Below are 24,712 nucleotides of genomic sequence, written 5' to 3' on the forward strand. Positions count from 1 at the left end.
ATAATAATAATAATTTGCCTCAGGCTGCAAAATGTCTTGGGCTGGCCCTACCTCCCAATGTTGTTGTTGTTGTTGTTTAGTCGTTCAGTCGTGTCCGACTCTTCGTGACCCCATGGACCAGAGCACGCCAAGCACTCCTGTCTTCCACTGCCACCCGCAGTTTGGTTCCCAATAGGAGCACTAATTGACAGACGTATGGAGATGGAACTCTATGGAGCTCTGCAACTTGTAGGAAACCTACCCCCCACATGACAACTCTGAGCCAGTATGTGAACTTCTTACAACAATGTTGTGGTGTAGTCATGGTGATGCATTAGCAGCAGAGAGTGAGGGGGCTTGAAATGCTCAGGCTCTGACCATCTAGTGTACATAACTTTGGTTTCTTTCCTGCATCATCCCTTTTGCAGCTTGCTAAACTTGTTATTCCAATTTCTTCTCCCAAGAGCTCCAAATTATAAAATTTGGGTCAGGGGTGCTGGATGGAAATTTTGTACAGGGCCCTGAAAATCCCGTGGGTAGTCCTTCTCATGTAATCATATTATTGAAAGGGAGGAGGCTGAGCATTAGCGAAGCCACACCTTTTCTCCTCTCCTAAACAATATCTCTCCATTTTGTGAATATTGTATTTGTATTCTTTGGAATTGACATAATTCGCGGCTTCATTGTGGAGCACACACCTTTTTGGGGGTTTTTAAAATAAAGGGTAGATGTATGTGGACAGCCACACAGATATCTTATCTAGATGTAGCTGTGAAATTGCACTGTTGTCATCGTGAGTGGGACTCGAGGAAATATCGTGCAAAGGAAGAAATGCAGTTGGAGCGCACTTGGACTGGCTGTGTGGAAAGCCCCTGGCACTTGCCTCCTCGGGCCTCGACTGACTGCCCTTCAATTTCTGGTCAGGTTAGCTGAGTCAGTAACTTTCAACATGAAACCAGCAGTTAGAGTCAGATGTGAAATGATGGCCAGATAAAAGATAAAAAGTTTTAAAATCAGATTTGTGGGAAGTGCAAGGCAGGTTCAGTGCATTGACTCAGCCTCATCCATTCTCCTCTCGTGGGCCCTTTCTCCCCCCTCCCCTCCCACTTGCAGCTTTGTGGGACAGGGCTTAAATAGGATTCCCGTCAAGAGGGGCTCTGCAGGAGCGGCTGGGGGGGGGGTGGAAAGCGTTGGAGTCATACAAAGACAAGCTCCCTTTGGTCCTTATGGATATTGTCATGCTTTTCACTCAGACAGACACGGACGTGTCACATGACCTAGGGCTGAGAGCCATTCTAGCCCTGAGGCCTGATTGGTCAGTGGCTCCTTTTTTGAAAGCCTAGGTGTCCGTGGCAACGAGAAGCAGATCAGCCATACTTTCCTGGGCTCTGAGAGGAGTGCAGCACGGACAGAAGAAAGATCAGCAGCACACAGGACCACAGCAGCCAGCAGGACTTTCTTCAGGTACCTATTGGCTGTTTGGGTGGGTGAATGGGTTATGTAGTTATTTATTTCTAGTCAAACTTTTTGTATGGCAAATAATTGTGTTGGTGAACTTAGCAGTATTTTCAAGTGAGGTGTTATCATTCTTCCCAAGGCCTCGCTGAATGCATCCCTGCTTTTTATAAGAGCTGTTTTACAAGACTCTTGGGAGTTGCACCTGTTATAAAAATCTGTGAAAATAAGTATTATGTTGGAGTTGTATTACACGTGCCACAACCCTGTTTCTGCTTCCAGAATTTTTCTCGCTGTTCGTCAAAAATTAAATGTGTGCATTAGTCCTTTTCATAGATGTTTAGACACCAGTTTAACTCTTAGTGGGGTCCTAGCGTCTTTCAAATGTAACATTAGAAATTCCCTAAAGGCATTTGATTTACAGTTTAATCTGAAGCACATATACAGTACTGAATTTGGAAGTAACACATAACCTACTACAACATGGAGTTCAGGTGAATTTTCTTCCAAGTATGCTTGCTTAGGATTGGATGCTCAACTATATGGGGAAAAAACTTTTTTTCTGGTCGCCTCTTGAAACTCACCAACTCTCTCTGAATTGGTAGAAACCAGTGGCCAGAAACTCAAGCATCTTAGGGAGAAACTAGATGTGGGCAGCCACATGTATGTATGCATGTGTTTGTCATATTCCCATATAAGTAGAGGGTGGAGGTTTCTCCCCTTTTTCTTTTACACACAAGGTATGCACAGTGATTCTCAAGCTAAGAATCCTGCATTGCAGGAGGTTGAACAAGATGACCCTCCAGGTCCCTTCCAACTCTTCTATGTGCAAGTAAGGGGGCCATTCCATGTGTCACCTGACTGCACTTCGTTGCTTGAAACTCTTTTCTCCCCCACCTTGCTCACATCTGGTAGCAAATCTGGGCTGGAAGAAAAGTCATTTGAGCAATGGAATTGAGTGAGGTAAGGAAGGGGAGGGAGAATGGTTTTGCTGCCCCATACCAGCTCTCGACACAACATTACAAATACACCCCCTGCATTCAATGGTTTTTTTTATATCTGAACAAAGAGGGCACATGAATAAATGAATGTGGCTGCCCTGTCTTTTCTCATTTAGCCCTAAGGCTGCCATCTCACTTACTTCTGAGTAAGCATGCTTGGGATCTTGCCGTAATAACCCGATCTAAGCATATCTCCTTGGAAACAAGTTCTTTTGGTTTTTAATAGGAGTTGCAACAGCACAACCCTATGTATATTTAGTCTGAAGCAAGTCCAACTGTAAGAAGTATTCTCTGTGAGGGGCTGTGTGTACAGGACTGTGGCCTTTATTTCCACATCAAGTGGCCTTTATAGTATTTCAGCCTAACATACAGTTGTAGGATAATGAATGACCATGTCCAAAATTAATTCCCAGTTGGAGGAGCAGACCTTCTATGTGGCTATGTTAAAACGATTTTCACAAGGCTTTGTAACAGCCCAGGCAGGGTTTCTAGAAAGGTGCTTTAAAATGCACCTGATTTTTATTTGTTTGTCTTATGTTAGACTACTCTTGGTGATGAAATTATCACACGGCTGATCCAGGGCTGCTAAACAAATTACAGCAGCATAAGGAAGTACGCTGCTTCTAAAATATCCCGCCTTTAATGCTAAAGAGAAACCTGTCAGCACAAAGCTGTCCTCTGTTCCCCTTCAGGGCCAGCAGAGGAGCGAGTTCTGGGGCGGGGGGGGGGGGGTGCTTGGTTAAGCCAAGAACAGGAACCACTGGTTGAGAGGAGCTCACTTTAAAGAAAGGCTGGGAGCTGCTGCTGCTGTGTAGGAATCTGAGAGTTAATTTGGAGAAAGATCTTCAAGGATGTGATGTTACTGAATTTCAGGCATGTTGTTGACAAGCCAAAACAATGCCTTTGCAAACAGGGAAAATCCAAATTAAAAGTGCAGAAGTTATTCTGGAATGTAAAGATTAATTATTGTAGTTTGCTCCACACTCCTTGCTCTGAGGAACTGGTTGCTTGAATTTGCACCTCGGGGTGCAATCCTGTGTTGCTCAGTGTTACCTCAGTTTTGGGTGAGATTAAGTTGTACACAAGTAATTTGTTAGCCTGCATCGGTAGAACTTGACATTTGAGATTATTTCCAAAGATGAGAGTAATGGAGTGCAGTCAGTATCTGTAGTACCAAACCTTCATTTTCAGCCAAGAATAGCAGAAGAATTGACAAGTATCCTATGGAGAGTTATTGCTCAGCTCTCCTGTCTTAGCTTGTTGCTCATCACACTCAGAAATGTTGCCTTACTGCAACCCTTCCAATGAGTGTAATCAGCATAATAGCCTAGATTGGTTCCAGAGCGTCTTCTCTAGGTGGTTGGTTCACGGGCTGATGAGAGCATTTTCTGCCTTTGATGGTCAGGGATAATTAATTTACGATGCCATATAGATCAGGCTGTATTTTACTGATTTATTCTCTTTGCTGCAGAGAAATACTATAATGTACATTTCCAGATGCTGAGGACAATTCTGGGTGTTGAGTACAAGTCCATTGCTGATGGCTGGGTTGGGTGTGTTTTATATATCAGTGACTTTAATCTTTTGTATACCTACTAACTTTAATCCAAGCTTTGACATGGGACCCACTATTAAGTTTACTTCTCTTATTTTCTCTCTCAGCCCTTTTCTGTTTCACCTTCATGCAGCCTAGTCAGCCCTTTTGCACCAGCTGCTGATGTACATGTGTCCAAAAACCACCATCTTAGATGACATTGCACACACAAACATAATGCATGACTTTCCTCCCTTGCCAGAAATCAATATCAAAGCCTAGAAAAAAATAGAAATTGGTGTGAAAAACATAGATGCATAAAACTTTGGTCAGATTGCAGCCCACTTCTGGGTCCTGACTTATGACCCAACAGCTGAAGGCTGCTCAGTGTGCATAGGTTTTTTTACAGGATAAAAGTGTATTGGTCCTTGCCCTGAGGAACTTACTACCTAAAATTCAATATGCAAAACAACAATGGAAATTGAGGTACATGGAGGCAGAGGTAAACAAGGAAAGAATACATACCCAATTAAGGGCAGATTCACACCATAGATTTAAAGCACAACACATATTTAAAGCACGTGACTCTCCCCCCAAGAACTGTGGGAATTGTAGTTTGCCCCTCACAAAGCTACAGTTCCCAGAACTCTTAACAAGCTGCAGCTACTAGGATTCCCTGACAGAAATCATGTACATTGAATGTGCTTAAATGTATGGTGTGGATCTGCTGGAAGTTACATGTGCTTGGACTTGGTTACAGCCCTCCACGCTCACCCAGTCCCCGCCGTTAATGGGCAGGCGTTTGCATGCTGGGCGCATGTAGGGGGTGCCTGGTTCACGCCCCCAAGCTTTTGTGCCCAGGGCCACGGCCCCCCTGCCCCCCATGCTATGCTAGTGGGTGACGTGAGCTATTACCAGTGAAGCATCATGTGAAACAAAATAAGGTGGTACAACAACCTTTGCATACTTTTCTTTCCTAGTGATGTATGTAGTAAAATACTATTGATCAGTAATTGAACTTGATTTAATTCCGGTGGAATGAAGATCATTATCTGCAATCCTTCACTGCACTATATTGTTTGGTTGATATAAATTACTCCTACAAGTAATTGCTGCAATAAGGGCAGAGGTAGTAGCAAATTTCCTCTCACAGAGTTTAATAGTGATATATGCTATTTATTATTTATGGCAGCGTAAATCTGTAGCAAGGTTGATTAGGGTGCAATGATTTGAAAGATAAGGGTATAGTTGCTAATGATGAACTAGTGGATTGAAGACGACCTGGTTAATTGAACATTAGCAAAAAAGATGTAATGTACTGACATTATAACATATTTGAAAGCAACACTGAAGATCTGATGAAAGTATATGCAATTATGTCCACATTTAGAGCAAAGCAAGCATTGTTAAACCTTTAAGCGATGATTGGCCAATGCTTATCTTTGCCTCAAACTACAAGAGCTATGGACTTAATTTCACTGGGGAATTATTTCTCAATTCCATAGATGTTTCTTCCAGTGCAATCCTGTTTGCCTTCAGCAAATAGATTTTTCAAGCTCAGAAATAGATATGAGAAGCCTGGAACTTCAGGACTGTAATCCTGTAATAGTGGTAGCAAATGAGCGCACAAAATGTAGCTACCAATTGTTATAATTTTCCAAGGGCAGTTGGAAGGGGTACCAAGGGTCATCTAGTCCAACTCCCTGCAATGCTGGCATCTCAACCAAAGCATTAATGACAGATGGCCATCCAACCTCTACTTAAAAACCTCCAATGAAGGGCAATCTACAGCCTTCCAAGCAAGTCCATTCCATTGGGGGACAGCTCTTAGTGTCAGAAAGTTCTTCCTGATGTTTTGTTGGAAATGTAAAAGTGTTATTGAAAAAATCCTTACCTTCCACTTTTTTGTGCTTTCCCCCTACACCTGTTTGCAGCCATTGTTCCCATAAACTTCTGGCACATTGGGTGAGGGGGAAAGGATGTCTCCATTGCTGGGACAACCAGGCCAATTCTCCTTTGTACAGCCACATTTACCCAAATATGCATCCCAGTGGGAGTAAAGTGATTCAGGATGAACTTCATCATTTTGATATGCATTGAAATACATTATTTTTAACAGAATGCCTATTTGGGTATTTCAATGTGATGGGTGCATTCTTTATTCACTCTGATAGTTCTATACACTTTTCTCAACAGATGCAAAAAATGCCTAAATGTGCCTTTCTATTTTAACTGAGCACCCGCGAAACTACCTGTACAACAGAAGGCAACCCCCCACCAAACCAAATTAAAGTTTTGATAACACAGGATTGTTGGCCTGAAGGTTTGACACTATGCATGTTTACTCAGAAGTAAATTCAAACTTAGTGGGGATCAGCTGCTTCTTCACAACTGCATGGCATTTTGCTCCAGCTGTAATAGGAAATGCATATTTTCTTCATGCTTTCGTGGTAAACATGCAGTGCCAACAGCAGACAAGTCGTCTTCAAAACCATGTGGAAACTCCACCTTTTGCATCTGAAACCCCCATTTCTACTGTGCTTCAAGTCCCAGCAGGTTCCCTTGCCTTCTGCACTGTGCTCAAGCATGCTTGAGAAGTTTTTCTGGAAAAACTTAGATTACTGTTCCCAGTGGCTTCCAGAAGAAATGAAAGTTCATGATAAATTAATTCCCAAATTCTTATTCTGAATCTAAAATCTGCTATCCTAGGAGTGGAGAGCCAAATGTAGCTTTCCCGGTCTCTCTTGATGGCCCGCAGGACTCTTCCTCAGACCACACCCCTCACTGACTTGGCTTTGCACCATCCTTGAATAGTTCTGTCTGGCTGGAGTATGTCTTTAAACCCTGTTAATGTCTGTCACTTACATGGCTGAAGGGCACAGAGGGGTGGGTGGATGTGTAGGAACTAGCCTGCTGTGTAAAGTTAAAATTTACATTTTATGTAAATATACTCATTTATGCTTTTGGCCCCACCCAATGGCGTATGGCCCCTGGAAGATTACCCAGAGATGAATATGGCCCTTGAACACAAAAAGGTTCCACACCCCTGTGCTGTCCTTTTGTAGAAGGGAAATTATAATAAGAACTAGTCTTCTGCTTCATTTTGTGATCAGGAGGAGTTCGATGACAAAGATAGCAACCCCTCAAGCATTTATAGATTCTAATCAATGTTTCTTCTCTTCCTGTTTCCTTTGCTGGAATGTGATTTCTGTGAGGCAGTGAAATCTTTATAACAGGCCAACAACTAAGCCCTCCTCTGTTGAGTATAATGGTTCCCCACCTAAAACAGCCCCCTGGATTGTGGTTGTGTTGTTGTCTAGTCATTTAGTCATGTCCGACTCTTCGTGACCCCATGGACCAGAGCAGGCCAGGCACTCCTGTCTTCCACTGCCTCCCACAGTTTGGTCAAACTCATGCTGGTAGCTTCAAGAACACTGTCCAACCATCTCGTCCTCTGCGTCCCCTTCTCCTTGTGCCCTCCATCTTTCCCAACATCAGGGTCTTTTCCAGGGAGTCTTCTCTTCTCATGAGATGGCCAAAGTATTGGAGCCTCAGCTTCACGATCTGTCCTTCCAGTGAGCACTCAGGGCTGATTTCCTTAAGAATGAATAGGTTTGATCTTCTTGCAGTCCATGGGACTCTCAAGAGTCTCCTCCAGCACCATAATTCAAAAGCATCAATTCTTCGGCGATCAGCCTTCTGATTGTAGTCATAGCCAACCTATTTCTTCTTCTTCTTTTACTTTGTTTTGCTGATTATACATGCACAAAAGCTTTTGAAGATGTGACTAAAAGGAAGCAATGGCATCTTGTGCTTGTTCCTTCCCTTTTGATTGCTCATCCAAATGTGACAGGGAGACAAACACCAGCTCTTTGTGAGAATAATATTGTCCTATGCCCTGGGGTATCTATCATGAATGCTGTGTATTTATTACATCCTTTTTTTCATATTATGCATTCAGCAAGGCTGGAAAATAATTGTCCCAAGCCACTCTACCTGTCTTACAGATGCTTAAGTTAATGATGGATTAAGCTGCTTTTGGATGGAAATGCTGCTAAAATGGATTCTAAGTAGTTCCATCTCCTTATCCCTGCTTTACATTTTAAAAAAGGTAGATCTATGTTTAAAGACATGAATCTTCCATGGTCATGTGTAGTTTATATTTGAGCTGGCAGGAAGCCACTGCGAGTCCTAGCTCCTTGACCTTGCTTCTGTCTGAGTGTCACATAGTTGTGCAAGCACATATTTATTAGGTTCACACCTAGGTGTATGTAGATAATGAATGTTTCATGTACGTACTGAAAAAAATACAATGCATGTAGCATCTCTCAGAGTTGCAACAGCGCATTCCTCCTTTTGGAAGTGTGTGAGAATAATTCAACCACTGCAGTTTCATCACAAGAGTTCAGGTCTGAGAGAGCCAGTGTGGTGTAGTGGTTAAGAGCGGTAGTCTCGTAATCTGGGGAACCGGGTTCGCATCTCCGCTCCTCCACATGCAGCTGCTGGGTGACCTTGGGCCAGTCACATTTCTCTGAAGTCTCTCAGCCTCACTCACCTCTCGGAGTGTTTGTTGTGAGGGAGGAAGGGAAAGGAGAATGTTAGTCGCTTTGAGACTCCTTCGGGTAGTGATAAAGCGGGATATCAAATCCAAACTCTTTTTCTTCTTCATCCCTCTAGAGCCCTTCGCCTCTTCTATTCACGAGGAAGTATATCTTCTGTGCCAGAAACATTTTCAGGGTGCCTACACTTTCATTCGGGATGAGGGTGGCGCTGTGGTGTAAACCACTGAGCCTTGGGTTTGCCAATCGGAAGGTTGGCAGTTCGAATCCCCACACCGGAGCAGTTTGAAAGCACATAAAAGTGCAAGTAGATAAATAGGTACCGCTCCAGCGGGAAGGTAAACGGCATTTCCGTGCGCTGCTCTGGTTCGCCAGAAGCGGCTTAGTCATGCTGGCCACATGACCTGGAAAAACTGTCTGCGGACAAACGTCAGCTCCCTTGGCCAGTAAAGCGAGATAGCGCCGCAACCCCAGAGTCATTAACAATTGGACTTAACTGTCAGGGGTCCTTCACCTTTACCTTTTTACACTTTCATGGGCATAGCTAGGATTTCTTTTAGGCGGGCAAGCTTTGTTTTATTTTTATTTGATTACTTGATTTAGGGGGGCAGCTGCCCCCCTGGCTATGCCAATGGTACCAGGTATTTGGAAGAGGAGGAGGAAGAAGAAGAAGAAGAAGAAGAAGAAGAAGAAGAAGAAGAAGAAGAATTGTTGAAAGGACCAGCAAATCAGTCTTTTTGCAACTTACTGAGTCCTCTTATTGAAGTACTTGGAAGCAATACCTGGTCTCTGTATCAAGGCATCACCTGGTGCCTTCTCCTTCACTTATCTGACCTTATGAATGTTAATTACAAGTAGGCAGATTCTGCACTGGACAAAGTTTTTGTCAGAACCAGATTTTTATTCTAATTAATTCTACACCAGCTCCCGTATTTGATCCAAAGCTCAGCAAGATTCTGGAATTACTGTTCCAGGACCTGTAAAGGACTGCTAAGCATCAGTGAAGATGCACAGAGACTTCTGGCAACTGGTCAATGATGACATTACCAACATTGACATGCAATGCTCTGGTGGGCTCTGCACATGTGCAGTGAGAGTGAAGATCATCCCAGGCCATGCAAAGCCTTCCTGAATGTGTGTGGTGCACAGCTCTGCAATCTCACCTCAGTCCTGTACTTCAGGCCTCTTTGCCAACACAACATTGCCACATCAGTAAAGAAGCCTCCTTGTACATATGCAGCACTTAGCATGACATGGATGTCTATTGATAGAACAGTACTGGATTCTAGTAAGTGCCAGTTTGTTTGTTTTGCCACTACATCATGAATAGAACTGTTGTTTCACTGCCAGATTCTATCTGGAACAGAATTTGACAGCAACTCGACTGGCATGTTTGTCATCACTTTCTCTCATCTCTAGAGCTTGTTTGTTTTGAACATTTTTTAATAATTTTTCATAATAATATCAGATTACAGGGTGTTGTGCAACATACAACATATAAGACAAAAGACAAGAAAACAGCAGATAATTCTTCACAACTTCAAAACAAACTACAGCATGTGCAAGATGAGTGTGCGAGCAGGCGCTTCAGATATTTGGGTCCCAAGCCATTTAGGGCTTTAAAGGTAAGGAGGAGGAGTTAAGGAATAGAAGTGTGAAAAAATAAATTTTATCACTCTCTATTGAAGATCTTCTCTTTAATCCTGTTCCAGAGCTCCCAGGACATATACTGGTGCCCCTTAGTCCTGTCCCTGTCATTGCTTCTGTCTTAGCAGAAATATTGTCCTTCTAGATTTTAGAAGGTTTTATTTATTGCTTGTAGCTGAGGTTTCATCCTTAATACGGATTTACAGTTTACAGAATTAGCCACCAGAGTGAATTCTTAAACTTAAGAAGTTTCGATGAATTCTAAATTCTAAATATTCAGTCTCCACTTACAGAAAATGACAGATTGAGAAATGTCAGTTTGCCCCATTAGATCGATCTCTTTTTAATTAGTTAAAACATGATAACATAGTAGGTATAGTATCTCCTGTAAGGTAAAGGTAAAGGGACCCCTAACAAATAAGTCCAGTTGCGTCATGGACGACTCTGGGGTTGTGGCACTCATCTCGCTTTAAAGGCAGAGGGAGCTGGCATTTGTCCACTTCCGCAGACAGTTTTTCCAGATCATGTGGCCAGCATGACTAAGCCGCTTCTGTCAAAACCAGAGCAGTGCACAGAAACGCCATTTACCTTCCTGCCAGAGTGGTACCTATTTATCTACTTGCACTTTTATGTGCTTTCGAACTGCTAGGTTGGCAGGAGCTGGGACCGAAAAACGGGAGCTCACCCAGTCACAGGGATTTGAACCGCCGACCTTTCGATTGGCAAGCCCAAGCAGCACAGTGGTTTAACCCACAGCGCCACCTGTGTCCCTATAGTATCTCCTGTAGTTGCACATAAATTGGTTGGTTTTCTTCCAAGAATTCATAGCCACCAGTCACCAGGAATTGTTTTATTTAAAAAACAGCAACAGAGTAGGCCCAGCATCATCACCTTCGATAATTTCTGCATATGCCCCCTGTGCCAGGTGGCCAGGTGGGTAAGTCATAAATTAAAATTTCCCAGAGTTTGGTGTCCTTAATTCAACAACAATAAATATGTTGCTTTATTTATTGTCGTTGAATTAAGGACACAAAACTTTTAATTTATGACTTTAATGATTTTAATTTATGACTTACCTCTTATTAAGCAATATTATAGTGAGATGACTGCTGCTTATTGCAGAACTCAAAAGGTTCATAGACAGAGTTGCAGAGAAGATTTACATGTCCCAGCTTACTCCCCCCAATTATGAAACTGAACAGGTTTGTTTCAACCCCAGTTCTTGCCTGCTCTGTTGGTGACCCTGCTGTCCTCCTTGGCTCTGTATTCAGAAACATCTGGATTCTGTCTGTAGGCACTTCAGAGAGACCTTGCTCGGCTAGGTATATCAGTACAGCTCGAACTGAAGATCTGCAGTCTTGTGTTTAAACCAGACCAAATCAACTGTCAGTCAGACACATTTCCCAATGATGCTGATGGACATCCCTTTTTCACATTCCATCTGTGATCAATCTGATTATGGAAAAGTTATTTTTCACCCTTAGTAAGGATCTCTTCTCCTTGCTGGGTAGTGCTGCACATGATTTTTTTGTGATGCAATTTAATGTGCACAAATGGCTAATGGACTCTTACATCCATCATCTGTGACTCTTGGCTATGCTTTAACAACAGCTGGAAAGTCTCCTTCCAGAGTTCCCTTCCAAAGGGCTTGTCTATTCAGAAGAACAAAGTAATAGGCCTTACTCCCAGGTAAGCATGCAGGGTTCCACCCTAAATTACTACAGGCCAGAAAGTGGATGTAAAAAGCTGTTGGGGTAGAAGGCATCTCTCTCAAAGGACAAGAAGATAAAATGTCATTAACAGAGGGTTAGAAATCAGATATGACTGAAATAACTACTATGTATCATCTGCTTGCTTATTATTAACAATCAGTAGCCTGCTTTGCAATGTAAGAATAACAACCCTTTGCCTTCTCCTCAAAATGTCTTCACATTGTTCTCTGTCCACACCCCAACAAGTGAGATCAGTATCATACTCATTTTATAGATAAGTGGACTGACCTCAGTCAAATAATGATCTCACTTAATACAGTCTCCTGCATTTTTAATGGGAGATCTCCTTCCAGCATACCTGCTTCATCTCAGAATGCTTGCACTACATCTGAAAATAAAATTGGTGCAATTTTAAAAGAAGTTGCTGGAAATTAGAATTCATTGTTATATTTAAAATTAAAAACCATACATAGTTAATAATTGAGACCTTAGCTCTTCTCTTATAATGTAAGAGGCTCAAATATAATCTAAGACGTTAGGTCAACTCTGCTGTTTAAGATTTTGGTATGAGTTTTCTGACAATAAAACTATCATTATAGGGTTGTTGAAGAGCGAAAAAGAGGGCACATTTGCCAGTGCCTGGGGCAGGGGGGAGGGGAGGGGGTACAGGAGCAGGTACATTCTGCAGTGTCCCTTCAAAATATACAAAAACAAGGACTTGGTCCTTTCCTGCACCATGCAAAATTCACACAGTATGTATATGTTTTGCACTTGGTTGTCTAGTACTGCGTATCCAACATATAAGGTAGCCCGCTCCCGCACCTCCGGACATTTTGGCAAATTTAAAAAATCCACTGGAACAGAAATGTTATCCCTGAAAAAGAGGGCATGTCCTGGAAAAAGAGGACATATGGCAACCCTACCTTAGAGCAATACCTGGCTCAGGTCTTGGACTTCTATAAGAGAGTATCTCAATAGGAGCTAGTGGTAGAACATGGCTGCTTGGTACAGACCACTCTGGGATATTCTGAATGGGGGGGGGTGAAGAGGGCAGTAGCATACCTCTCTGTCCATCCCCTACCCCTAAGGGATGATATCATCTAGGTTCGGTGTCTTTGAAAGGCATAAGGAGGAGTTATGCCAGAGTTTGGAGTCAGGGAGTATGGCAGAGTGGCAGAAAGGCAGGGATGGGGAAGATGGGTTTTAGGGGCTCATCTGGAGAGCAAAGATGGCAAGTGAATTGCTCCAATTCTGTAATAATCACTTTCTAACTCAGTGCTAGCTCACATGCAGATAAGGGAGTTGATCTGTGCATATAACTAAGTGATCCAATGGACTAAACTGCAGCCCATGCTGTTATTTACCAGAACAGAGGAAACTTGTGCCTCTGTTTTAAAGTAAATGTGAATTGGCTTTTTAGCTTTGGTGGTAATTAGCGTTGGGGTTGTACACAAAGGAGCCAATAAAGATATTGCTGAGAGGGCCAGCGATGTAATGGCAAGGAGGGAGGCCACTCCTTGGCCACAGGCCTGTCCTGGCTTCTGCCATCAATAGGAAAATGTAGTTCATTTTAAAAATAAGTTGGCAAGAATACAATTGCTTATGAGCAGGTTGCTTCTTCCCATCTTGTGCTTGAAATAAGTATGAACTGAATGACTAGAAGGTATGCTAATGCTGCTAACTATAGCTCAATCATCATAGATTTAAAAGTCAAAAGGTCTAGATTCTATTCTTTCCCCTGTCCCAAATGTCTGGTTGACTTTAGGCAACTAATTCCCCCACCTCCCCTTCCACAGAAATAATAATAACCTTGTCCTTTCATGCAGCAATTTGAAAGAATGAATCAAACATAAACACAGGGTGTAGGCCATCATTTCAGAGGCTATTAACTAGGTCTGTAAAACATGACATCACTGTAGCACCCAAAGCACAGACTAAAGCTAAAAGGGGCAGGAGGAGAGGAACAGTACAGTTACATTTAGAGCAGGCTATTCTGAAGCCATCTTCTCTTATTTTATTATTTTCCTTATGCTCATCAGATATTGGTGTTTTTTATCCTATTCCTGGAATTTATTTTATTTCTTTGGAACTTGGTTGTTTGCTGTTGTTTTTATGTCGCAAAAAGTATTGATGCTTCTCATAAGTGTATTTTGGAATTACCAGAACCATTTGGTTGTTTACATAAACATTCACAATACACAGTTTCATAACTATTACATTCAGTGTCAAGAAACAGAAAATAGGACCAGCAAATCAAGAAATATGAAGAGAGAATCCCCAAAGCAGTTTGTAAAAGTCTAGACATCTAAGTATCAGGAGAGAGAGTGTAAACCTTCCTTAGGTGGGTATGTCCTAGGTAAACTTCCTGGCAGAGGAGGAACCTGGAGTAGGGCATGTGAGGGATACTTAGATGTCATTAAATGGTAAATGCCATTCCTTAGTCATCTTCCAGATTGGTTCTCTTTAATATTTATAATATTTTTACACTGTACTTCCATCATAATCCCAGGGCAGTTTACATAAAGACTTTTTAAAAAATGTAAACAAACAAAATAAGCTAAACGCTGCAACATTATAGAAGCAGCATAAAACAACTAGTAGGATTACTAGTTGTAAAAAAGATCTGTGCCTGACACCAAAATAAAGCAGGGCACCAGCAAACCTCTCTGGGGTCAGTGTTCAACAATGCTCTATGTACTTCTGAATGCATGGGCCCAATTGTTGTTAGGCAGAGGCAGCATAAAATATTGTGCCAGTTTAGAAACTGCTTTATTGGCTACCAGATCTGAGTTTCTCCTTTACCCTTATAATACACCCCCCCCCAGCTTTATAATCAGTCAGGTACGATTTCTTTATTTCAGTATTAGATTGCCATCAACTAAGATCAGAGCTATTTTGTGGTGGCCCTGGATTTAGAGAATGCCTTCCCTGGGTAGGTAGGTAATTTTACATCCTCCTCCTGTTTTCGGAGATAGGTAAAAAACTTTGTGTGTTCTTTCATGCTTTAAGGGAGCTAAGATCTTAGATTGCTGACTTTTTAAGATTCCGTTTTAGTTTCTACAACTCTTTCAATAATGTGCTTTATTATATTAAAACGTTATATGCAAACCATTCTGAAAACACTTTTGATGATAGACGGTATTTAGAAACTCAGGAACAAATTCAAAATTGTGTGGTGTTGAATGTTCCATATCATCGTGCCCAATGGAACCACCCCTTCCACCCCCCTGTTTTGTTATGGAGGATTCCACCTTCATCCAATTTTTGAAGCACATAGGAAGATGAGGAGGGAAAAGCACCGTTGCATAAGCGGAAGTCTCTGTGCACTGCTTTCACTGATGGGCCTCATTAGATGAATCCTGTTGTAAATAATTACAACCTGCTTAAAAAGGTGGAGTCTGGGAATTCTGTTGCCAAGATTAAGCATATACTGCATGTTTGAGACTAACTTTGGTATTTGGTAACAAAGAATACCTTTTTGTTATACCAGTGGTGCCATGGACCCCCTGGGTGGGCTACACGTACCACCAGTTGGGAACCACTGTTCCCAATACAACATGGCAGGTGGCTTTCCAGCTGTTGCAACCAACCAATAGGCTCATGGGTGAGGAGGATAAAACAGACATCCACACTAGAAGAGCTAAGAGAAGTATCCTCCAGTAGTTTTCCAAGAGTTACAACAACCCAGAAAGCTAAGTCAGTATTATTATTCTTAATTGCAGATGGAGTTGGACTGAATATGAGAAAGAGGCTTGACTAAATATACTTAATGAGCTCATAGCAAAGGTGAGATGGGCCTTCAAGATTTCCTGGTTCACTGCTTTGTACTTGCCTATTAATGCTACAGAAGCTTTAAGGATTGGAATACTACTAGCACAAGACATGGGCAGCAAACAAAGTTGGATGCATGGACGTAGCCAGGGGGGCAACTGCCCCCCTAGATCAAGTAAAACAATAGAAATACTTAACTGACTAATCACATCAGTTCTGGCCCCCCTAACAAAAGTCCTGGTCCCCCCCAAACAAAAATCCTGGCTACACCCATGGTTGGATGGTATAATACTCTCTCTTTACCTATGGGTTCCAGGGATAGAGTACTTTGGTTTTTCCAATCTCAGGTCAGCACTCAGTAGAAACAGGCAGATTTATAAGCAGTTGTTGTTGTTGTTTAGGCTTAAGAGAGGGCCAGCCCATGGGACTAAACCATACTAGGCAAGTATGAGAGGCCTGTTCCATTAAAAGCCCATTAAGAAGGGTTCAGTATCCAGTACCGTAAAGTTCTGTGGCGCAGTACAGCTTCAAAACAGGCAGCATTTCTCACTGCTCACTTCTGGGATACACACCCAGGATCTGAATTATCAACTCTATCCTTATGCAGGACTTGGTACTAGAACTTGAGAGCAGAGAAGCATTTTGAGAATCAGGCAAGGTATCTAAGCAAGTGCTGAGACAGGCTTGTGCTGTGCTGTGCTGAAGTGGCTTCTTCATGTTTGGAGAAGAGAGGTCAGTGCTAGATAAACAGTAACGCTGTTCCAGTAGCCCTAGTCCTCCCATAACACTGTCACTGGGGAAGGAAGAAAAACTCTGAACAGCTGCAGCTTTATGCTTTTGAACCTAGCTGTACAAGAGAGGGTCAGTGGGTCACTGTTGTCAGTGCCCCTGGGAAGGAGGAAGCTTCTCCTGGAGAGTCTTTTAAAAACGTTAACTAAATTAGTGTGACTGCATTGCTAACTGCTTGAAAGATCCAGATGGCTAAGGTCATCAGCCTCCTTGCAGGCAGACACACTGAAGCTGTTTGCATTCCCATACTCAGTAACATAATGAATCCTGCTATGTCCCAGGAAGGGGGGTGTGTGTGGCGGGAATGCATGCTGGTTGGTACCTGTGAAAAGCCAACACTGGTGGGCCCTGTGTGGGGGTGGATTGTTACCAGCTCTGTTGCTTCAGCTTTGTTTTTCTTCACAAACTGGTTTTTTAGCACAGGCTACAATCCTAAACACATCTAAGTGAAAACAAGCCTCACTGAAAGTGGTGACCTTATTGCATTTAACGTCTAAGGGTGCAATCCTAACCCCACTTACCAGGGAGTAGGCCTCACTGAATTAACTAGGACTGACTGTTGTGTAGACGTGATCAAAAATGCACCGTGAAGCATTCCTTTTACATTGCAATTCTATGTATGCTTCCACTTAAAGTCTCACATGACCATCCTATACATCTATACTTAGAAGCAAGGCCTGTTGATTTCAATAGTGCTCTTTCACAGGTTTGTGGATATAGGATTGGAGCCCTAGGCCCTCTTTCAACATGGCAGTTTGCCTCCAAAGAGTAACCTTTGAAAAGGTTCCCATTCACTCAATTTGTTAAAGCATAACTTTTTTAAAGAAATCCCAGTATATAAGTAGGACAAACCAACAGAAGTCTAGGGGTCTTTTTATGATTCCCTTGCAATATATATTTGTTTAGGCATGCATGGGATCACTCCACAAAAGAAATGTGTGGCCTGAAAATGGTATTCTGTGTAACTTCATCGGCTCTGGGATCAAACCTCAGGGTTTTCTTACAGTAGAGACTACCATGAAATAGACCTTGAGTTTTCAACGTGAGCATGTAAAACAAAACAAAAAGTTATCCATGCAACGCCATCCATTTTCATGGTGCTCTACAGAGCTTTAGCAACGAAAGCATCTCTGAAGCTGGGATGGTGTTAAAAGAAAATACCTGTGAGATTTTTCTTACCTGGCTGCCTTTTGCTTCCCGTATTTCATTAAATGGAATCATAGTGTTGGAAAAGACCCCAGGGGTCATCTAGTTTGCTGCACGGTGAGTGCAAGCTGCAACGTGCATTGTAACACCCAGGGTTATCACTTCTGACAACAGGCTGCAGCAGCCATGGGACTTTTGCCAGTAGGAGAATGTCAGTGTCAACATACTACACAGCTTTTGACAATCACCCATTGATATGAGCCTTGTCCAGAAAGAGAAACTTCCTTGTGAGAATATCTTCTGTGTGTGGTGAGCCAGGAGTCCACCATACAATGTAACTTATCTGCTCCCCCCCCCCCCTTCTTTCTTTTTTCTGCTGCTGCTGGGGCCTGGGGGAGGAAAAAACTGCAGTCAGTTGCCCACAGTTTCTCAAAGTTTAAACAAATCATGCAGTAAATTCCCAAGTTCAAGACATATGTTTAGGGACATTTTAAATACATACATACATAAAACTTTCCAGTAAGATAATGTTGGCATTTAATTGTCCAGATGAATAAACTTATACATAGTGCATTACTTTTCAAGAAGAGAAAAACCCTTTAAAAACCCAGAAAGGGGAGTGAAATAGGATAAATTCCAGTTAAGATATGAATTGGCAGGAATACTAAAAGCAATTTTAAAATAGAAAATGTTCTGATGTATCCAAAATAATTTGAAATCCATACTTAAAATCCTATTCTTTACCCCTTAGTCCTTCAATGAGTGGGTAAATATGAACAAAAGGACCCATTTACTGATAACATTGTGCAACTGCTGGTGATGAGCACCTGGGGCTCGTGTGTGTGTGTGTCTGTGTGTTTACAAGTGCTGATCAAACACTTCTCTGCTAAGATCAATGAAAGCTGCAGTTTCTTCCTGTCTCTGAAAAGTATCTGTGGTGCTCCAGTTACACTTAAGTAGCAGTAAGAAGGAGCCTACCTTTCCTTAGAAGATTTGTTTACTCAATTATCAGGCCAAAGGGATGAGAAAGAAGGGTGTGGAGCTGAGGTGGTCCATCACCAGGTCACCAGGGTCATGGAATAAACCAGAAGGCATAGCCAGGGAGCAACAAAGTTAAAAATTCAGAAGAAGCTTTGTGGCTGTAGATGTCAGATCAGGTAACCACTTGGAGGGTTGTTTAGGCAAACTTACTTTCACAAGGCAGCAAAACTTAATTTAAACCAGGACTCAAATATGTATTGAATCCCAGGTATCAGCATTTAAATGTTTAGGTAATGCTTTGGAGGACAGGCACTTTGTGTGCAAGATAATTAAATTAGCTGTAGATCAGCTGAATAACAGAGCCACCATGCATATTTTGTGTACTCAATAAACATTATAAACAAATATAATTCTTAACAACTGGGAAGTGAAGTTCATTGTACGACAGAATCAACCACCAATTTCACCACCTGACCATCAGCCATTCACAGACTTACTATATGTTTCTTCTTTGCATTTAATCTGCATGAAATTAACTCCAGAGAATCTTTGGGTTAGGCTGATCCTTGGAAGACAGAAGCAGACAGAGTTCTGTAGCAACTTTCAGTGTGGCCTTCAGTACTTCAGCAAATCAGAAATGAGACCTGCCCAGCTAGTTGGGTAAGTGGAGGAAGCTGCTATGGATTGGGTCTGTTCTGGACTCCTCTGCCTTAGCATTATGTATGAACCTGGACTAAACAGCTGCACTTCAGAGATCCATGATCTTTAACCTGGATTTGTTCTTGGTCTACTGCTTATGGTTTGTAAAGCTCATGGATAGTTTGAAATGAGTCTGGTTAGTTCAGGTTCAGACATAATGCTAAGCAAGCCAAGCAACTCTACTTCTAGTGTTCTGGACCATTGTTTGGTTGGACTGGTGGTGTGGATGTGGGCCAATAAACTGAGCTTGAATCCTGGGAAGACGGAAGAACTGTGGGTTGATGGTTCTTATGTCTGGGAGCTTGGCCAGTTGCCTGTTCTGGATTGGGTTGCACTTTCTCTGAAAGAACAAGTTTGGATTTTGGGGATGTTGCTGGATCTGATGTTGCCTCTAGTGGCTCAACTACCCTCAGTGGCTAGGAGTTCTTTTTATCAGCTATGGCTGGTACACCAACTACGGTAATTCTTGGACAAGGATAGAATGACCATAATGATTCATTCATTGGTAAGCTCAATTGTTGCAATATGCTATATGTGGGGCTATCCTTGGGCCTGGTCTGCAGGTTTTAGTGGTTGTAAAATGCTGTAGCTAGACTGTTAACAGGAACAGGGTATCACCACCACAGAACTTTGGTGGTTGAAATCTTGCACTGGCTGCCCATATGCTACAAGGCTAGATTGCAGGTTCTTGTATTAGCATCTTGGGACCAGGATATGTGAGGAACTGCCTGATCCCTTATATCCCTGCTCAGTCACTGAGGTCTTTGGAGTCACTTGTTTTGGTTCCCCATGACTCGGATGCACAACTCATGTCCACAAGGAGCTTTGCATTCAGTATTGTGGGCATTCAAATTTGTGGGATGTCCAGTAGAGGTTGAACGTCTGGTGCTAACCAAATACTTTTGTTTTTATTCCAGCAGGCTTCTTAATTTAATTCTGATTTAACTCATCTTTAGTCTGTACACCACTTGGTGGTGAATGATTAAGCAGTATGCAAATTGTACAAACAAATACAGTAGGCCAAAACTGTCTTCCCAAGCCTTTTTTAAAGACCTGCCAACACTCCAGCTTTGCTAGCAACAGTAGAATCTGCAGCAGGTAACGTTGTGGCACTGGCCTTTAAGCCAGTCCTAGCCGAGTACTGCAATGGGGAGGAAAATTCCACCTTCTCTGTTTTTCTGATCAAACATCTGAAGGGCAGACAAAGTGAAATTTTCCTCCTCCTCATGATGCTGGGCTGGGCAGAGAGGTTGAAACCCATTCAAGTTCAGTTCTGTAATGAGAATGAAAAAGGGCTCCGTGTTCTCCGCAGATCAATCCAAATGCATTTCTAGACTGTATTCTGTTTCAAGAAGGTTGATGTCTTCTAGGGTGATGCATACGTTACTTAAAAAATAACTAGCAAAGAAAAAATTAATTAAAAGAACAATTAAGGTAGTTGAGTGACATTGTACACACATTTTGCAACGTAAGCATTTAAAACAAGGAAAGACGCTCCCTAAAGCATAATATAAGCCTGACAGTTCCCACACAGCAAATATATTTATTTTAATTAGCGCAAATGGCATATTGCATTTGTGTGACATGCAATCCCAGAAAAAGTGGCCTAACCAGTCATCTGAGAAACAAAGCACAGAATTGTTTTTCAAAAACCACCTATAAACTAGTTTCTACCACCTCCTTCATTGAATTACCAGAATGTCTGTGAAAAATCTCTCTCACAGCTTGTTATCTATTTATTTATCTGATATATTTGTATCCTGCCCTTTCATAAAGTTGCTAAGACCAATGGCTCCAAGAAATCACATTTAGCTATTAGCCAGACCCAAACATCTGCACTAAATCACATGGCTTCCTTCAAAGAATCTGAGGAATTGTAGATTAGCCAAAACTACAATTGTACAAAACTACAATTCCCAGCATGGTTCCCATAATTCATTGGGGAAAGCCATGCATTTTAAATGTGCTGTATGGTGTGGATGTGACCTATCCTAATACAGTACTTTGACTTGAGGAAGTGATTCTCAGTCTAGATGGTGGGCTTCACTTGGGACTCTTTCCTAGAACATCATGAATTCTCCTGGAACTTCCCTTTGTGTACTGTATATTGATCGGTGCAGAAATGAGTATACTGCCAGCCTACTTTCACCCAATGTACCAATAGGGCTCCATCGAATATATGATTTGACTAGAGGATAAATGGAGCAATTCTCAACCTTTCATAACCTTTTACCTATTTAAGGGCCATTCCTCCCAGATACTTTAAGCCTTGAAACATGTAGCTCTGAACCTGTGTTTGTGTGTAGTAGTAGTAGTATGTGTATCTGAACTGCCCTGAGATCTTATGATAAAGGGCGGTATATAAACAAAACAAACAAACAAACATATAGTAGGAACACACAACAAAGAATGGCTAGAAAAAACATCTGTCCTTTTTTTTGCCTTATAGCACTGATGCGTTGAAACTGGCAGACCACACTCAGTTTTCCAAAGGATCAAGCAGAGGACAGTTGTCCACTTGCTATGACAGGGAAGCTATTTTAGACCTTTGCCATAGTGGGAAGGATCCTGTTTTTTCTTGAAGCTTGTTCTTACTGCCTCCCTACCTGCTTCTTTCTTTAGCTTGTATGATTTGGATTTCGGAATACATGTACCTGAATTTAAGGACCAGCCCAAAATCTTTTGAGACAGGGGCTCAGCTTCTTTAAAACCCTAATCTTTAAAGGCTTTAGCAAATGACTGGAGTTTAGAAAACATCAAGTAGACACATTTCATTCCTGGCAGTTCTCTAAACAGAGATTATTTTTTCAAGCCCCCATGTTGATTGCTGCCAAGAAAGGCGACAGTTTTATGGCACCGCCTTATCGTCAGCGAAACACAGGCTTTTAATTATTTTTATGAAGCAGGTTTATCTTGCTGCATTCAACAAAAACTCCCTGTTGGCTTTTCCTTTTGATTATAATCCAAATCAATGTGCAGCAAGGATTTCCCCTTGGAAAAAAATATCTACAACCTAGAATCATATAAACCAGAATGATTTAATCATTCTGACGTTTTGACATTCTCTTGTTCAAGTGGCTATTCCAAGCAATTTTGGTAAAACAGGCTTGCTCTTTCCCTCCATGGAAATAAACAATGTGGTCTAAAGAACCCAAAGAGACCCTGCCCCTGAGCTGGTCACTGCATCATACACATGCACCTATTTTTTGGAGTGTAAGCATTGTAGTTGTAAAGGTAAAGGTAAAGGGACCCCTGACCGTTAGGTCCAGTCACAGACGACTCTGGGGTTGCGGCGCTCATCTCGCTTTACTGGCCAAGGAAGCCAGCGTACAGCTTCTGTGTCATGTGGCCAGCATGACTAAGCTGCTTCTGGTGAACCAGAGCAGCGCACGGAAACGCCGCTTACCTTCCCGCCGGAGCGGTTCCTGTTTATCTACTTGCACTTTGACGTGCTTTCAAACTGCTAGGTTGGCAGGAGCAGGGCCCAAGCAATGGGAGTGCACCCCGTCACGGGGATTCAAACTGCCGACCTTCTGATTGGCAAGCCCTAGGCTCTGTGGTTTAACCCCCAGTGCCACCCGCGTCCCTATTGTAGTTGTAGAAGCTGGCAAACAAGTAGCAGTAGCGCAAATCAAGAACAGTATTTCTGAACTGTATTAGAGCAAGATGGTAAGACTAGGAATTCTCCATGCAAATACCTGTTCTGTTCGCAAAGCTCAAATTTAGGGATAATGAAGAAGAGGAAGTGGGTTGCATCAAGCAGACATTTACAAGTTACACTTTGATACAGGAGATCCATGATTAAGATATCCCACAGCTTTTTCTTTTTTACAGATCAAAGCAGGTCTATAGGGTGGGGGAGGTGTTGATTGAGATAAAGATTTTCTCCACATCAGGGAAATAACATTTGTACAAGATGCTTAAAACCAATAGCAAAACCATAATCTGTTAAGCTCCCTTTAATCAACCCTCCCAAAAGCTGCTCTGTCTCCCATGGGGGAAAGCATGCAAACACCATTCAAGTACCTGTATGTTTTTCTCCCCATATAGGACAAATAACAGCTTTGGGAGTGGAATTTGGTTTAGGAAAACAGCATGGGGTTAAACATTATCACCTAATCCAATTCTCCTCATTCCCTTTAGTTTAAAAAATAAAAAAGCAGGAAATTCTGATATTCTTCACCACACCTGGTTTGGTTCAAAGACTTCTGCTCTGAAAAGAGACTTTTCTCTAGTGGTAGGGAATCCCATAATTGCTTATGACACCTAATTGCTTATGACATTCAAATAATACTCGCATAAGTAACTGATTGATACTTTGAATAGGCCACTCAGATGGAGCCACTGAGTCACTTCCTTGTTTTGCTACTAGCTTAGATAGAAACTGGATCAAACTCAGGAAGTGTACTTTTGACTCAGGTAAAAATAAAGGTGTCAGCTGCTGACTGCCAGCAGCTCAGGTGGTATATCAGGTTGTTTTCTTGCAGATGCTGGTAGGATTACAGCAAAGCACTCTCCATGTGTCAGCTCACATCAACTCCAATTACAGTGTCATTCTGTTGCCAATGGAATACTTAGCCTTAGTTGTGTGTGCAAGTTAACATTTATCATTGTTTTAGAGGCGCTTTGTTTAAAGGGGACTGAGGGTTGTGATCTCTTTTTATGGACACAGGAGACGCTATGCCTTAAACTGTGGCATGAGAGGCAAAAATCAACAAGGGATAGTTTTCCCTTCTTTGTACCTATTTCCATGCTGGGAAAATCTGCCTTTACCTGCTTATTTATTCCTGCATGCAGCTAAAGGTACAGAGTATAATAGCATAAGAAGAGCCTACTGGATCAGGCCAATGGCCGATCAAGTCCAGCATCCTGTTCTCAATGTGGTCCACCAAACACCTATGGGAAACTCCCAAGAAGGACCCAAGCACTTTCTCCTGAGGTCTGCAACTGTGTTCAGAAGCATTACTGCCTCTGATTGAAGAAGAGGAGTTTGGATTTGATATCCCGCTTTATCACTATCCGAAGGAGTCTGATTGTGGAAACAGAGCATAGGCATCTTGGCTAGTAGCTCTTAATAGGCTTATCCTCCATGAATTTGCCTAAACCTCTTTTAAAGCCATCTTAATTCGTGGCCATCAGTGCCTCCTGGGGTAGTGCTGCATGAAAAAGTACTTTCTCTTATCTGTCCTGAATTTTTCTGAATCTTCCAATGTTCAGCCTCATTGGATGTGCATGAGTTCCAGTGTGATGAGAGAGGGAGAAAAACTTTTCTCTATTTAATTTTCCCATGCCATGCATCATTTTATGAACTTCTATCATGTTACGTCTTATTCGACTTTTCTCAGAAATAAAAAGTCCCCGGGGCAGGAAACGAGATGCCAAACCATGTCAGTATTCAAATATGGGCCAAAATGTTCTTAATGTTCTTAACTGGAACAA

The 24,712-nt window shown here is 42.1% G+C and overlaps 1 protein-coding gene across 16 annotated transcripts in view; it reads left to right on the forward strand.

The window, feature by feature from the left end:
• The window catches only part of RASSF7 (Ras association domain family member 7), a 111,033-nt gene that overhangs the window by 33,567 nt on the left and 52,754 nt on the right, over nucleotides 1-24,712 (forward strand). For 4 of the 16 annotated variants that reach the window (XM_083428159.1, XM_083428152.1, XM_083428162.1 and 1 more), the window contains exons 2-4: nucleotides 1,323-1,443; nucleotides 15,610-15,673; nucleotides 16,266-16,390. The exons of 3 other annotated variants lie outside the window; for them this stretch is intronic. The gene's annotated coding sequence lies outside the window, so the exon portion shown is untranslated. Of the gene's footprint in view, nucleotides 1-1,317; nucleotides 1,444-15,609; nucleotides 15,674-15,700; nucleotides 15,834-16,265; nucleotides 16,391-24,712 lie in introns of those variants that run through there. 9 more of the 16 variants (XR_014508086.1, XM_083428153.1, XM_083428167.1 and 6 more) reach the window with 6 other exon arrangements.

Source organism: Podarcis tiliguerta (genome assembly GCF_965153285.1).
Source record: "Podarcis tiliguerta genome assembly, chromosome: 1".
Taxonomy (NCBI): domain Eukaryota; kingdom Metazoa; phylum Chordata; class Lepidosauria; order Squamata; family Lacertidae; genus Podarcis; species Podarcis tiliguerta.